Raw genomic sequence first — 15,639 nt, 5'->3', positions numbered from 1 at the left:
ATTTGCATTTCCCTTATCACTAAGGAGGTTGAGCATGACCTTAAGTGTCTTTTGGCCATTTGAATTTCTTCTGTTGAGAATTCTCTGTTTAGTTCAGTGCCCCATTTTTTTATTGGGTTAATTAGCATTTTAAAGCCTAGTTTCTTGAGTTCTTTATATATTTTGGAGATCAGACCTTTGTCTGTTGCAGGGATGGTGAAGATCTTCTCCCAGTTGCCTTTTTGTCTTAGTGACAGTGTCCTTTGCTTTACAGAAGCTACTCAGTTTCAGGAGGTCCCATTTATTCAATGTTGTCCTTAATGTCTGTGCTGCTGGGGTTATATGTAGGAAGTGATCTCCTGTACCCATATGTTTTAGAGTACTTCTCACTTTTTCTTCTATCAGGTTCAGTGTGTTCAGACTGATATTGAGGTCTTTAATCCATTTGGACTTGAGTTTTGTGCATGGCGATAGATATGGATCTATTTTCATTCTTCTACAGGTTGTCAACCAGTTCTGCAAGCACCATTTGTTGAAGATGCTTTATTTCTTCCATTGCATACATTTAGCTCCTTTATCAAAAATCAGGTGTTCATAGGTTTGTGGGTTAAAATCCAGGTCTTCTACTCAATTCCATTGATCGACTTCTCTGTTTTTATGCCAATACCAAGCTGTTTTCAATACTGAAGCTCTGTAATAAAGTTTGAAGTCAGGGATGGTAATGCCTCCAGAAGTTCCTTTATTGTATAAGATTGTTTTGGCAATCCTGGGTTTTTTGTTTTTCCATATAAAGTTGATTAATGTCCTCTCATGTTTTGTGAAGAATTTTGATAGGATTTTAATGGGGATTGCATTGAATCTATAAATTGCCCTTGGTAGAATTGCCATTTTTACTATGTTGATCCTCCCAATCCAAGAGCAAGGGAGATCCTTCCATTTTCTGGTATCCTCCTCAATTTCTTTCTTCAAAGACTTAAAGTTCTTGTCAAACAAATCCTTCACTTCCTTGGTTAGAGTTACTCCAAGATATTTTATGCTATTTGTGGCTATCGTGAAGGGTGATGCTTCTCTGATTTCCCTCTCAGCTTCCTTATCCTTTGTGTATAGGAGGGCAACTGAATTTTTGGAATTGATCTTGTATCCTGCCATGCTACTAACGGTGTTTATCAGCTGTAGGAGCTCTTTGCTGGAGTTTTTGGGGTCGCTTATGTACACTATCATATCATCTGCAAATAATGAAAGTTTAACTTCTTCTTTTCCATTTTGAATCCCTTTGATCCCCTTATGTTGTCTTATTGCTATCGCTAGAACTTCAAGCACTATATTGAAGAGGTATGGAGAGAGTGGACAGCCTTGTCGTGTTCCTGATTTTAGTGAGATGGCTTTGAGTTTCTTGTTGTAATAAGAGCGGCGGGGCTGCGTCCCCGGCACCCAGCCGCCCACATGGCTAGCTTATGCCCCAAAATAATTACATGGAAACTGTATTCTTTTAAACACTGCTTGGCCCATTAGCTCTAGCCTCTTACTGGCTAGCTCTTACATATTGATCTAACCCATTTCGAATATTCTGTGTAGCACCACGAGCTGGCTTACCAGGAAAGATCTTAACCTGTGTCTGTCTGGAGTGGGAGAATCATGGCGACTCACTGACTTGGCTTCTTTCTTCCAGCATTCTGTCTGTTTACTCCACCTACCTAAGGGCTGGCCTATAAATGGGCCAAGGCAGTTCCTTTATTAAATGAAAGTAACTCCTCCATCATTTCCCCTTTTTTGTTTAAACAAAAAAGAAAGGCTTTAACTTTAACATAGTAAAATTACATGTAACAAAATGGTTATCAAGCAAGAATTACAGTTACAATATTTATATCTATTTTATCTCTTATCATAACTAAGGAAAACTATAACTATCTATCCATTCTTCAACTCCATCAAAGACTCCAGAAGGATATAATATTACCTAAGTAAACAAGAAATCCAAAACTCTAGAAATGACAGAGACATTTCGCTGCCTGGACAGTCACTCAAAGTTCCTCTGTACTGTTGTGGCATCCATCTTCAGCCTACAGGCCCATAGTATCCAGCAGACATTTTCATCAAGCAGGAAATTCCAAAGACAGTTCAGTCACTTTTTGCTGTGTCCTGCAGAATGTCTCACAGACTCTTTAGGCAAGTTCAGCAGTCCTCTCTCTGCGGGTTCTTTGTGTCCAGTTTATGCATCAGTCCATGCAAGAGCAGTTTCTTGCCCAAATGGCTATCAAACTCCTTAAGGAGCCTCTTCGGTGCCCATCTTCCTCTTGAAGTAGATTGGTGCTGCCAGGAGCAGACGTGTCTCATTATCATGAAAAGCCCTAAGTTATTAAAATATTTTAAATGCCATATTCTGCAGTCTTTGAAAGATATGAAGAATGTCTATCTAACTGAAATATATCTCTATATATCCAGAAAATCTAACATGACTACAAGCTTGACTATTGATGATTATCCATTAACCTATATTTCTTAATTATACATTATATTTTTAAATGAACTACACAATCACAATACCTTAATCAAGATCAGAAATACATATACACATAACAAAATTGACCTTATAATCCATACCAATGCAAATTATTTATATCTATATCATATCCCACTTTAAATGTAAAAGAATATTTATAAACCATATTTGGGAACATGGGCACAGTTTTTTCTCTCCAAACTGCTTCCTGCTGAATGGGGGTGTCGTTAATTAAGTCTTTCATGGTATAATCTCTGTGCCAGGGTCATCTCAGTTGGCAGTTGAGTGAAGTAATTTTTTGAGGGTGTTCACAGTAACCTTTCAGGAGGGCGTGGTCTATCATACCATATTGGGATAGAAGAAATCCACAGGGTCGCATCCTCTGTGAAAACAAAAGAAGACCCTCTCCAAAGCATCATATCCTTAGACCCATATTCTGAAATCATAATACCCTTATGTCCATTCTGGTTTAGCTTGGCAGCCCATGTAATGAAATATCTCTCTGTCCTTAGCTCCTTTACAGTCAAAAATTTTAAAGAAAACACAATGTACATAATCCAGACTCTCTGTGAATTTTCCATTTTTACGTGGCTTATTTTTATTTCTTTTAATCTACAACTATCTGTACTCTGTCTCTTTAAAGACTTTACCCTTTTTTTAAACCATTAACTTTATTCTCTATATTTGTTTCTTCTCTCTCTAGCCTATGTACATTCATCCAACAGTGTCTGAATCTGTACTATTGTGAATCTGTAATTTTTTTACTATCCAGGAGCATTTCTTAAAATGTTAAGCACTTCTTAAAAACTTAAGTTGCACCATGTAGGGGTAATATGGTACCGCCTGTGTCCTGCCCCCATGGAAACCTTAACTGCGCTGTTATTACAGTAATTACGGTAGTTCCTGCCTAAGACCAGCACAGTTCAGCATGGTGGAGCTGAGCTGCTCCTGCCTCAGAGTCATTTGGTGCCCCTGAGCCACTCACAGTTCCAGGCACACAGCAGTCCACATTGCCATCAAGCAAGCCATAGCACTTTACTCCAAAAGATCCATTCAAAGACTCTGTCTCCCGCAGGAGCCAGACAGAGATCGCAGTGGCAGCACAGCCCAGAAAGCCGGCATTTTAAAACAGCCAGTTTTTTCCTGTTGCTGAGTCAGGACAATTTCTTTGTGGCACGCAACCCACAAACAGCAAAAAGCTGTCTTAAATTCTCTCTGTGTCCTTTTTAAGCCCTCTCAGGTTTTATGTGGAGTTCATTAGCACGTTGGGTGCCACTCTGTTGTAATAAGAGCGGCGGGGCTGCGTCCCCGGCACCCAGCCGCCCACATGGCTAGCTTATGCCCCAAAATAATTACATGGAAACTGTATTCTTTTAAACACTGCTTGGCCCATTAGCTCTAGCCTCTTACTGGCTAGCTCTTACATATTGATCTAACCCATTTCTAATATTCTGTGTAGCACCAAGAGCTGGCTTACCAGGAAAGATCTTAACCTGTGTCTGTCTGGAGTGGGAGAATCATGGCGACTCACTGACTTGGCTTCTTTCTCCCAGCATTCTGTCTGTTTACTCCACCCACCTAAGGGCTGGCCTATAAATGGGCCAAGGCAGTTTCTTTATTAAATGAAAGTAACTCCTCCATCAGTTTCTCTCCATTTAATTTGATGTTAGCTGTCGGCTTGCTATAAATAGCTTTTATTATAGTTAGGTACGACCCTTGTATCCCTAATCTCTCTAAGATCTTTATCATGAAGGGATGTTGAATTTTGTCAAATGCTTTTTCAGCATCTAATGAAATGATCATTTTTTTTTTTCTTTCAGTTTATTTATATGATGGATTACATTGATAGATTTACGTATGTTGAACCAGCCCTGCATCCCTGGGATGAAGACTACTTGATCATAATGGATAATTTTTCTAAAGTGTTCTTGGATTCAGTTTGCCAGTATTTTATTGAGGATTTTTGCATCGATGTTCATGAGTGAGGTTGGCCTGTAGTTCTCTTTCTTGGTTGGGTCTTTGTGTGGTTTTGGTATCAGAGTAACTGCAGCTTCATAAAAACAATTTGGCAATGACTTCTCTGTTTCTATATTGTGAAATACATTAAGGAGTATAGGTATTAGGTCTTCTTGGAAGTTCTGGTAGAATTCTGCATTGAAGCCATCTGGACCTGGGCTTTTTTTGGTAGGGAGGTTTTTTATAACAACTTCTAATTCTTTGCCACTAACAGGTCTATTTAGATTGTTCACCTGGTCCTGATTTAACTTTGGTATATGGTACTTATCTAAAAAGTGTCCATTTCTTTTACATTTTCTAATTTTGTGGCATACAGGCTTTTGTAGTAAGATGTAATGATTCTCTGAATTTCCTCTGTGTCTGTGGTTATGTCTCCCTTTTCGTTTCTGATCGTGTTAATTTGTGTATTCTCTCTCTGCCGTTTGATTAGTTTGGATAGAGGTTTATCAATTTTGGTGATTTTCTCAAAGAACCAGCTTTTTGTTTCATTGATTCTTTGGATTTGTTTTCTGAGTTTCTATTTTGTTGATTTCAGCCCTCAGTTTGATTATTTCCAGTCTTCTACTCCTCCTAGGTGAGTCTGCTTCTTTTTTTTCTAGAGCTTTCAGGTGGGCTGTTAAGTCTCCAATGTGTGCTTTCTCCATTTTCTGTAAGTGGGCACTTAGTGTTATGAACTTTCCTCTTAGCACTGCTTTCATAGTGTCCCATAGGTTTGAGTATGTTGAGTCTTTGTTTTCGTTGAATTCAAGGAAGACTTTAACTTCTTTCTTTATTTCTTCCTTGATCCAGGTGTGGTTCAGTAGTTGACTGTCCAGTTTCCATGAGTTCGTAGGCTTTCTGGGGGTAGCATTGTTGTTGAATTCTAACTTTAATCCATGATTATCTGATAAGACACAGGTGGTTACTAATATTTTTTTGTAACTGTGTAAGTTTGCTTTGTTACCGAGTATGTGGTCAATTTTCGATAAGATTCCATGAGCTGCAGAGAAGGAGGTATATTCTTTCCTATTTGGGGGGAATGTTCTACAGATGTCTGTTAAGTCCATTTGATTCATTACCACCCTTAATCCTCTTATTTCTCTGTTAGGTTTCTGTCTGATTGACCTGCCCATTGGTGAGAGAGGAGTGTTGAAATCTCCTACTATTAGTGTGTGTGGTTTGATGACTGCCTTGAATTTTAGTAATGTTTCTTTTACATAAGTAGTTGCTTTTATATTGGAGGCATAGATATTCAGGATTGAGACTTTGTCCTGATGAATTGTTCCTGTTATGAGTAAAAAATGTCCCTTTCCATCTCTTGTGATTGATTTTAGTTTGAAGTCAACTTTGTTAGAAATTAGTATGGCCACACCTGCTTAGTTCTGTTTGCTTGATAAACATTTTCCCAGCCTTTTACTCTGAGTAGATGTCTGTCTTTGTGGTTGAGGTGTGTTTCTTGTAAACAGCAGAATGTTGGATCCTGTTTTCCTATCAAATCTCTTAGCCTGTGCCTCTTTATAGGTGAGTTGAGTCCATTGATATTAAGTGATATTAATGACCAGTGGTTGTTAACTCTAGTCATTTTTTCTTTCTTTCTTTTTTTTTTTTTGGTAGTAGAGTTTGTATGTTTCCCTTCTTCAAGTTGTGCTGGTGAAGGGTCATTAGATGTTTGAGTTATTGTGGGCATTGTTGGACTCCTTGGGTTTTGATTTTCCTTCAATTACTTTCTGTAAGGCTGGATTTGTTGCTACGTATTGTTTAAATTTGTTATTATCCTGGAAAATTTTGTTTTCTCCATTTATAGTGAATGAAAGCTTGGCTGGGTATAGTAGTCTGGGCTTGCAACCATGGTCTCTTAGTTTCTGCAGTACATCTATCCAGCACCTTCTGGCTTTCATGGTTTCCGTAGGGAAGTCAGGTGTAAGTCTGATAGGTTTACCTTTATAAGTAACTTGACCTTTTTCCTTTGCAGCTCTTAATATTCTTTCTTTATTCTGTATGTTTTGTGTTTTGATTATTATATGGTGAGGAGATATTTTTTGGATCCAGTCTATTCGGTGTTCTGTATGCTTCTTGGACCTTCAAAGGAATATCTTTCTTCAGGTTGGGAAAGTTTTCTTCTATAATTTTATTAAATATACTTTCTGGACCATTGAGCTGTACTACTTCTCCTTCTTATATCCCTATTATTCTTAGGTTTGGTCTTTTTATTGTGTCCCAGATTTCCTAAATGTTTTGTGATGAGAATTTGTTGGTTTTGCTGTTTTCTTTGATCAGTGTTTTTGTTTTCTCTATGGTATCTTCAGTGTCTGAGATTCTTCTATCTCTTGTAATCTGTTGGTAGTATTTGTCTCTGTAGTTCCTGTTCGTTTACCCAGATTTTCGATCTCCATCCTTCCCTCCGTTTGTGTTTTCTTCATTAGTTCCATTTCATTCTTCAAGTCTTGAACCGTTTCCCTTACCTGTTTGATTGCTTTTTCTTGTTTCTCTTGGTTTTCTTGGGTATCTTTGAGAGATTTATTCATTTCCTCTACTTTTTTGTTTGTAATCTCTAATTGATTATGGCAGTTTTTCACCTCCTGTTTAAGGTCCTCTATTATTTTCATATAATTCACTTTTGAGTCAAATTCTTCTAATTCTTCTGGAATAGGGTGTACAATTCTTATTTCGGGATTCCTGGATTCTGGTGATGTCATGTTGCCTTTCAGGTTGTTGGAGGAATTCTTGCATTGGCGTCTGCCCATCTTTTCCTTCAAATATAGCCAGGAGAGGCCTGGTGTCTTGGTCCAGTCTTTGCTGTGACTAACTCCCTGGGTGTATTTCCTCAGTGTAGGGGCAGGAACCGTTCCCTTCCAGATGTACTCCTCAGCACCAAAACATGGATGCCTGGTAGTCCAATGACCCGCCGACAAAAGGGCAAATGTGGGGGGTAGGGCAGGGTCGAGTAGAACACAGGAGACACTGCAGCACAAGCTGGAGGTGCCTGCGCTCCCTTTCGGGGGGGGTCCTTGAGGCCTGTCCGATAGGCAGGCACTCACCACTCTGAGTGGGTAGCCTTAGTGTAGGAGCAGGAAGCTGTTCCTCAGCAAAGGACCTTGCAGACAAGGCAGGCTTGGGGAGGGGGCGTGGTCGTGTGTAGGAAAGAAAGCCCTGCAGCAGGAGCTGGGGGAGGGGGGTTTGTGCTCTCTTCCAGGACAGTGAGCCATTGGATAGCACACACTCACCCGTCCAGATGGAACTCCTCAGCACCTAAACAAGGACAAAAGGAAGAACATGGCAGGCAGGGCGGGGTCCAGTAAAGCACAGGAGACCCTGCAGCCCAAGCTGAAGGTGCCCGAGCTCCCTTGCGGGGGAACTTGAGGCATGCCCGGTAGGCAGGCACTCACCACTCTCCGTGAGTAGCCTTAGTGTAGGAGCGGGAAAATTGTTCTTGAGCAGAGGACCTAGCAGACAGCAGGGCATCCTTGGGGGGGGAGCTGGGGGGCTGGGTCGTGTGTAAGAAAAGGGGCCCTGCAGCAGGAGCTGGGGGAGGGGGGTTTGTGCTCTCTTCCAGGACAGTCCACCGCTGGATAGCACACACTCACCCATCCAGATGGAACTCCTCAGCACCTAAACAGGGAAGCCTGGTAGCCCAATGAGCTAGGGACAAAAGGAAGAACGTGGCAGGCAGGGAGGAGTCCAGAAGAGCACAGCAGACTCTGCAGCCCAAGTTGAATGTGCCCGCACTCCCTTTTGGGGGACCTGGAGCCACAATTTTCACTTGTTATTGATCCCTGGTAAAATACTAAATTCCTCGTCACCTATTGCATGAGAGAAATGCTAATAGCATCTTTTGTTCTGCCATCTACTATTTTAGTCAAGTTTTCTAAATTCTATTATTAATCATCTTCCTCATATTCACCCCTTCCTACCATCTCACCAAACACCTCATATGTCCCTACCAGAGTTCCTGCCTCTTCTTCTTCCTCCTCCTGCTCCCTCTGTGACCCCCTCCCCTTCCAGTACCCTTCCACTTTCTTCTCCTCTTCCTCTTCCTTTGTCTTTACTTTAAAAAAAATCTGAGTCCATTTTTGCCGTACTCTGGACCATGATCAACCTACCAGGGGTCACACACTTAAAATTTCATTCCCCCTCCCAGAAGTTATTAGTTGCCAATAGCTTCTCAGTTAAGGACTTCATGTCAACTTTGCCCATCCATGTTGACCCTTTGTCTCTCTTGAGCTTGTGCAGATCTTGTGAGTGCTGTTACAACTTCTGTAAGCTCCTATGTGCAACTTCCCTGTTTCTGTGAAATCATCCACAACTTCTGGCCATTACAATCTTTTCATCCAGTCCTCTCTGATGATCCCTGAGCTTTGGATAGATGATATAGACATTCAATTTAGGGCTAAGAACTCCTATGTTTCTTATCCTCTCTAATTTCACTAGGCGTGGGTCTCTGTGTCAAGCACTATCTATTTCAAGAAGCTTTTCTAAGGTGGGTTTAGAGATGAACTCATCTATGTGATCTCAGTTTATGATTCAGAGTTTTTAATTTCTCTGATATTTAGGGGAGCAGTGATAGTAATATTACTATAATGAAGTGGCTCTTGATTTTTTTCTGGAGAGGAAACCAAAACAACTAAGCCATCATTAAAGCTTTTGGACTGGCATCACTCTGTCCCATCCTACTGGGAGAAGATGAGGTGGATACTCAGTACTAATCAACCTTTCCTGTGTTAAGAAGCTATAGGACACATCTCCCATGGGCCAAGTTTAGAGACCTTCTGTTTGCTGACTGCTTACATGGGAAGTTGGGAAGTGGGAACATTGCCATTTCTCCAAGGGAAGAGCTCTAGGGTTTGACAGAGACATTACGTTGTGTGTCATTTTCATATGTCAGCTCATTTACACTCATTACATAATGCTTTACACAATCGAGGCAGGTGAGTAACTCTTTCTGAATGCTCTTAGTAGTCCTAGTTGCAGTGGCATTCATTTATGTTTTAACAAATAAAGCTTGCCTAAGGATCAGAAAAGTAAAACAGCCACACTGGCCAGCATTACAGACAAGGCAGCAATGACACACACCTTTAATACCAGTAGCCACACTAGCTCTCCATGGAAACCAGGCAGTAGTGGTGCATGTCCTTAATCCCAGAACTAGAGAGGATTATAAAACAGGAGAATACAGCTCCCAGTCTCAGTCTCATTCTGAGATTCCTGGAGGCAGGATCGCCATTTCAGTCTGAGGTCAAGATAAAAAGCAGTGACTGGCAGTTTTGCTTTTCTGACCTTCAACTTGAACCCCAACTTCTGTCTCTGGGTTTTTATTAATTATTCTACCCATAGTAAATAAAAGATTACATGAGAGCAGGTGTGTGTGTGTGTGTCTATTCCCTCAGTCTGCAGCCAAGTAGAGCAGAACTGTGTATTCTTTAGGAATCCATTACTTTGAGTTGGGATCCAACATTGGGATATTCTTGAAACAGATGTTTTAACCTGGGGTCTTCACCAATTCTAGTTAGATAGTGTCATAACTGAACTACAGGAGATCCAAATATTTGAAGGCTTTTTCAAAATGTAAAACTCATACACTTGTTGTCAGGGGTAATGCTGGGCAGAATGTAAAGGGAAATTACACACACACACACACACACACACATATATATACATATATGACTGGTTTATGTCAACACAAGGAATAGCACAAGCATTTTCAAGGGACATAAACTGCACTTTTTCCCTCAAGAGCGTTATTACAATGTAAATTGTAACATATATATATATATATATATATATGCATACTTATTTTAGAAGTAAAGACTGAGTAGTTAAAGTAACTTCTGTGAATATTAAGCACCTATGTGTCTGATTCTTAATAGTTCATTTTGGCAGCAAGGTCCAAATAAAATGCTCTAGTTGGCTATTCATTGCATGAATTATTAGCCATTGTTACTGCTGGAATTGTGAAAACTTTGATGTCAATCTCTTTGGTAAATTAAGCATGATGTTCTTCAGAATAAAAAATAATGAAAATAAATATATTTACTTTTGGAATAATTTCAAAACTCTTATCAAACAACTTACAAATGAACAATGGTTGATTCTTCAAAACGACCAATAGAAAAAAACAGCCTCAAAGACTCATATCTTCGAAGTTAAAGGGATGCCAAAAGCAGAGGACCAGAGAGTATAAGATGTTTTCAGTTTTTCTTTACTACTAACTCCCTGTAGAAAATAAAGTGCTCAGAAACTTCCTGGGTTTGCCCTTACATCTCATTAGACAATTCTCAGCATATGCCCTGTGTTCTGTTGCACATGCAGGAATCTGCACGAATGCTCTCTAGTCATGCATGCACTTTGAATTGTTTATCATTTGCATAGCATGGATTTTATGAATAATCTCTCAAACACATCCATGAACACATATTCGACAACAGGAATTCTTTGTGGAAAGCTAAGGAATATAAATTACGTTCTAAAGAATTAGAATAATTTAGAATGATGAAGGGGAACTAACAAGATTACTCATAGATTTAGTTTCTTCTAGACACAGGCATTTCAAAGGGCAGTAAGCTGTACTTTTTGCCTAAAGTGTCCTATTTTTTCAATGTAACTGTACCCATTTAGTCCACTCTGTCGAGGAATTGAAACAAGAAATGTAAGTTAAAAGAGATGAGATTTGCTAAGTATTGAGGAGTGGAATATGTTACACAGAAATCTTGTGAGCAATTTATCTTGAAATAAGGAAGAAGATGGGGAGAGAGGAGAAGAAAAGTGGAGAGTGATGGAAGCAGAAAGAGGAGAGATAGAACTAGAACTAGATGGATATTTAGGTAGGTGGATGGATAGACAGATAGACAGACAGACAGACAGACAGACAGACAGACAGACAGAAAACATAAGAGAATGCTCAGTGAAACAGAAAACAAAACCCAACAGTAAGAGCAGTGTTTGAGGACACATTATTCAGGAGTCCCTAAGATAAGGAGTTATTGATGATGAAGCTGGACAGAATATTCTTCCAAAGTACCATGGTTCAATTCCCAGAAACCAGAATATGGTTCACAAGCAGCCTTTTATAACTCCAGTGTCAGGGAAATATGATAATTTCTTCTGTCCTCTGTGGGTATTGGGCATGTACGCAGTGCACAGACTTACATTCAGACAAAACACCCACACTTTACAAAATAGAGATGACAGGAAGGATATGGATCTGGAAATGGCTTGGATTTAACAAAGGATGAATGCTTCCTGGCAGCAAGGGTTTCCCTGCTACCCAGGAAGGAGATCACTATGAACCCCATTATATAACATTAAGAAGAGCTGGTTCGACAAATGTTGGTGCTAATTATGTCCTAGATTAGAAACTTTTCCATGAATCATATAGTTAAATTTTAGAAGTGCTATCATTATGTTGGGAATTTCAAGTTCCCCATAAAGAGAATATCCTTGGAGAGATAGCTCAGTAATACAATTTGACAGTATGAGAAGCTCTGGGTTCAATCTCCAATTGCACTCTCAAGGTCCCTGAGAAACTGTAATAATTTTCATCCTCCAAGAAGTTATTTTGAAAATTTATGCACATGTACTATGCACTAGACTTTCTTTTTCTAGCCACCAACCAGCTCCCAAATCATAAAGCCCAGACTTATTATTAGTTATGAATGCTCGGTCTTAATTTAGGCTTGTTTCTTGCTGGCTTATATAACTTGACCTGTTTCTTTTCATCTATGATTTGCCTTGGAACTCTTTACCTTTCTTCATTTTGTATATCTTACTTTCACTGCTTCTCTTGTCTGGCTGATGGCTGCTTGGCTTCTGGCCCTGGGTGTTTCCCTCTTTTTCTCGCTCATTTTCTCCATTGTTTATTCTCTTTTGTCTATATTTCTCTTCCTTTTGTATTCTCCTTGTCCACCAGTTCTGCCTATTCTTTCTCCGCCTAATAATTGGCCACTCAGCTCTTTATTAGCATAATCAGATGCCTTAGGAATGCAAGGTAAGTAAAAGCAACACATCTTTCCATAATTAAGCAGATGCCGCATAAACAAATGTAACATGCCTTTACACAGTTAAAGTAATAGTCCAGAGCATAAACAAATGTAACACATCTTTGCCCAGTTAAAGTAATATTCCACACCAATACTCTGTACAACCTATCTTCATTCTTTCTCTCCAAGAATGCAAGTTTTACTTCATACCTTCTAAGCAGTAAACAGAGAAATTATAAATGTTAAATAATTCTAAAGTTAAATAAAACAGAGTGTAATAAGAGTCACAGTTATTAACTATGGGCATACAATAGCCAAATGATGTATCTTGACAAAATATATAGTTCATAAACTATTGTTAAGGTACCTTTTTTTTTTTTGTCTAAGATATTAATCCCTGGCAAACTCGGTTCCTAACATGCCTGAATTGGAAAAAGCAGGGGATGGTGTTGTTAATGAAGCTGTTTCCTTGGGCCTGGCATGATCATCATCTGCTATAATGGAGGAGAGATTGCTGCAGTGAGTTACAGAAGACTTTGGCACTGTAGTCATGTCAATCAAGTAACTAAAACAATAGGGGTAGCTAATTCTGTCCTAATATCAATGGAACTATAGGATGCCTCTCCTGTTAGAAGTCTCCAGCCCTTCACCAGAGAAGCTAGTAGTCATTGTCTTTCAAATGTACTTGGGATTGAAGGGTGTATTAGAGAATATAGGAAATAAAGTTTTTTCCAAGAGTTAGGGCTCCAAAACTGTACTTTTCCCTTGGCTTCATATCCATGGTGAAATGGGAATTTTCAGTACTCCTCTAATAACCCTCACATACCCCCACATGCCACCCAATAAACCCATAGGTTCACAAAGTTGAACTTAGATGGAATAATTTATTTAGCTCCTTGGTGGCTCAGCTAGGGAAAACTGATATTTCATTTTTCAACAAGACTTCTGTGGAGATTAGAAGAAAAAGTTGGCAAGGATGAGACACCAGGTTGGTTGGATTTTCAAATAAAGAGAATAAAAGGAATAAAGAGAAGTTCTGAAAAAAAAAAAAAACAGCGTGAATTAAGTCCCATATTAAGATCCCAAAAGGTGCATGGGAGGGAAAAGATGAGAGGTAGGCTAGCCAGTGGCAGGTTATCTAATGATGCCCTTTGAACAGAATAAATGACCATTAAACCTGAATTAGAAATGAGTAATAGAATAAAACAGTAATAGTAAGTTCTCTGTCAAGCACTGGCAAGGCCAAAATAAAAAAAAAAAATAAGTGTACATCAGAGAAGAGCACAAAAATTGAAAAAACGTCTTACAAACTAAAGAAGAAGAATACATACCCCTTTGCAAAGTCTTTAAGGACATTTTCTACAGTGGTGAGATAAAACAGTTTTAAAATTTGTACTAACGATTTTCAACTTTTGGAAGTAAATTAAAGTGGATTTTGTTCTTGTTGATTATATTGGAATCCTATTTTCTGTGTTGTTAAGGTTACTTATTATTTATTAAAGGCAGTAATTGGAACATGAATAGTGAAGCTATTCAAATCTTTTGGCTTTATGAATTTATTTTTTATGGGATCCATTTTCACTTTAGAGTATTTTCTAGAAAGCTTAACATACCTGGCATGAAAAAGAAAAAAACAGAAAACAGAAAAAAAAAAATGAAGTGTCTATTTAGGGAAACTGGTGGTTCTTCTATGTTAATATTACATACTAATGAAATGACGGATTTACATAAAAATCATAGCCATGATATCAGTCTGCTGACCGCTAGCTCAGAAAGAAAGAAAAACCCATGTAGCAACCTCAACCATGAGGTAATAACCAATGGGGTAGGATTTTCTTCCTTCCCAGCTGTAGAGAATCTGGCTCTCACTCTTTTTTTTTTTTTTTTTTTGTCTTTCAAAAATTCAATTGGTAATTTTCTTCTTTTAATGTATTTTTTGTTTTTTATTATTATTATTAAAAATTTCTACCTCCCCACTTCCCGTTTCCATCCCCCTCATCCTCCCTCTCCAGTCCAAAGAGCAGTCAGGGTTCTGTACCCTTTGGGAAGTCCAAGGTCCTCCCCACTCCATGCAGGTCTAGGAAGGTGAGCATCCAAACAGACTAGGTTCCCACAAAGCCAGTACATGCAGTAGGATCAAAGCCCAGTGCCATTGTCCTTGGCTTCTCAGTCAGCCCTCATTGTCCTCCACGTTCAGAGTCTGGTTTGATCACATGCTCCATCAGACCCAGTTCAGCTGGCCTTGGTAAGCTCCCATTAGATCAGCCCCTCTTTATGACTCTTGGAATGAGTGGAAGCTTCTAGAAGCAGATGTGGTCTGGATGAATCTTGTACAATGAACCAAGCTGTGAAAACCTTAGTTAAATTTTCCACGTAGTTTTGAGAAAAAGAAAGCATCACATCTGTTTCTCCTGCCAGAGCCCATTGATTGCATCTAAATAGGTACTGACAAAATAATTTAACTCAATTTCAAATATATACACTGTTTGAGCTCCCTACGAAAAGAACTCAAACAAAATCACTTGCTAATTTAGATGTGTGGTAAGAGTTTATGAAAATATAACTAATTATTAGACAAATTTGAATAGATCACTGATTAAGCATGTCTCTAAATACAACTTCAAAGTTGTACAAGACTATTAAAAATTAGCCTGAAGGGTAAGTGTTGGGTCAGAGTCTCCATTAGTGTCATTGTCCTTGTTTTGTACTTCTGACACTTTCTTCTTTTACTATGGGAATGCCGCAGAGTATTTAGCATCTAGGATAAATAGTTTCCCCTTAATCAATTAAATGCTGAATGCCCTTTCATATTCATAGTTAACATCTGTTACCCATAATTAATTTTTATCATTAATGAGATAAAAACACTCAATGCAACGTGAGTCATGCTAGGACGGTCTGCAACAAAATGAGTTTTTACTTTGCAGTCTTTCTTGAGAGGAAATACTGCCAAAGTTGCTGCTGAAATATGCCCTCCTGTGTCACGTGCCTGTTCTGTGTGGTGCCTATAGGTCTCTCACTCCTGGGTGTTAGCTAACTTTGAAGGGTGGAGGCAATAGTTTATTGAGCTTCAGTGGGAATTTTCTTCATGTGCATTAAATACCCAGACAGAGCACTCATTAAAAAATTGTCTGTCAACTAAGGATTCTTTAAAAGTGGAGATAGCAGAACTCTTTAAAAAACAAAATAAAA

This window comes from Chionomys nivalis, chromosome 1, assembly GCF_950005125.1.
Source record: "Chionomys nivalis chromosome 1, mChiNiv1.1, whole genome shotgun sequence".
In the NCBI taxonomy this organism is placed as follows: domain Eukaryota; kingdom Metazoa; phylum Chordata; class Mammalia; order Rodentia; family Cricetidae; genus Chionomys; species Chionomys nivalis.
The sequence above is the reverse complement of the archived record's forward strand: the minus strand, read 5'-3'. Positions refer to the sequence as shown.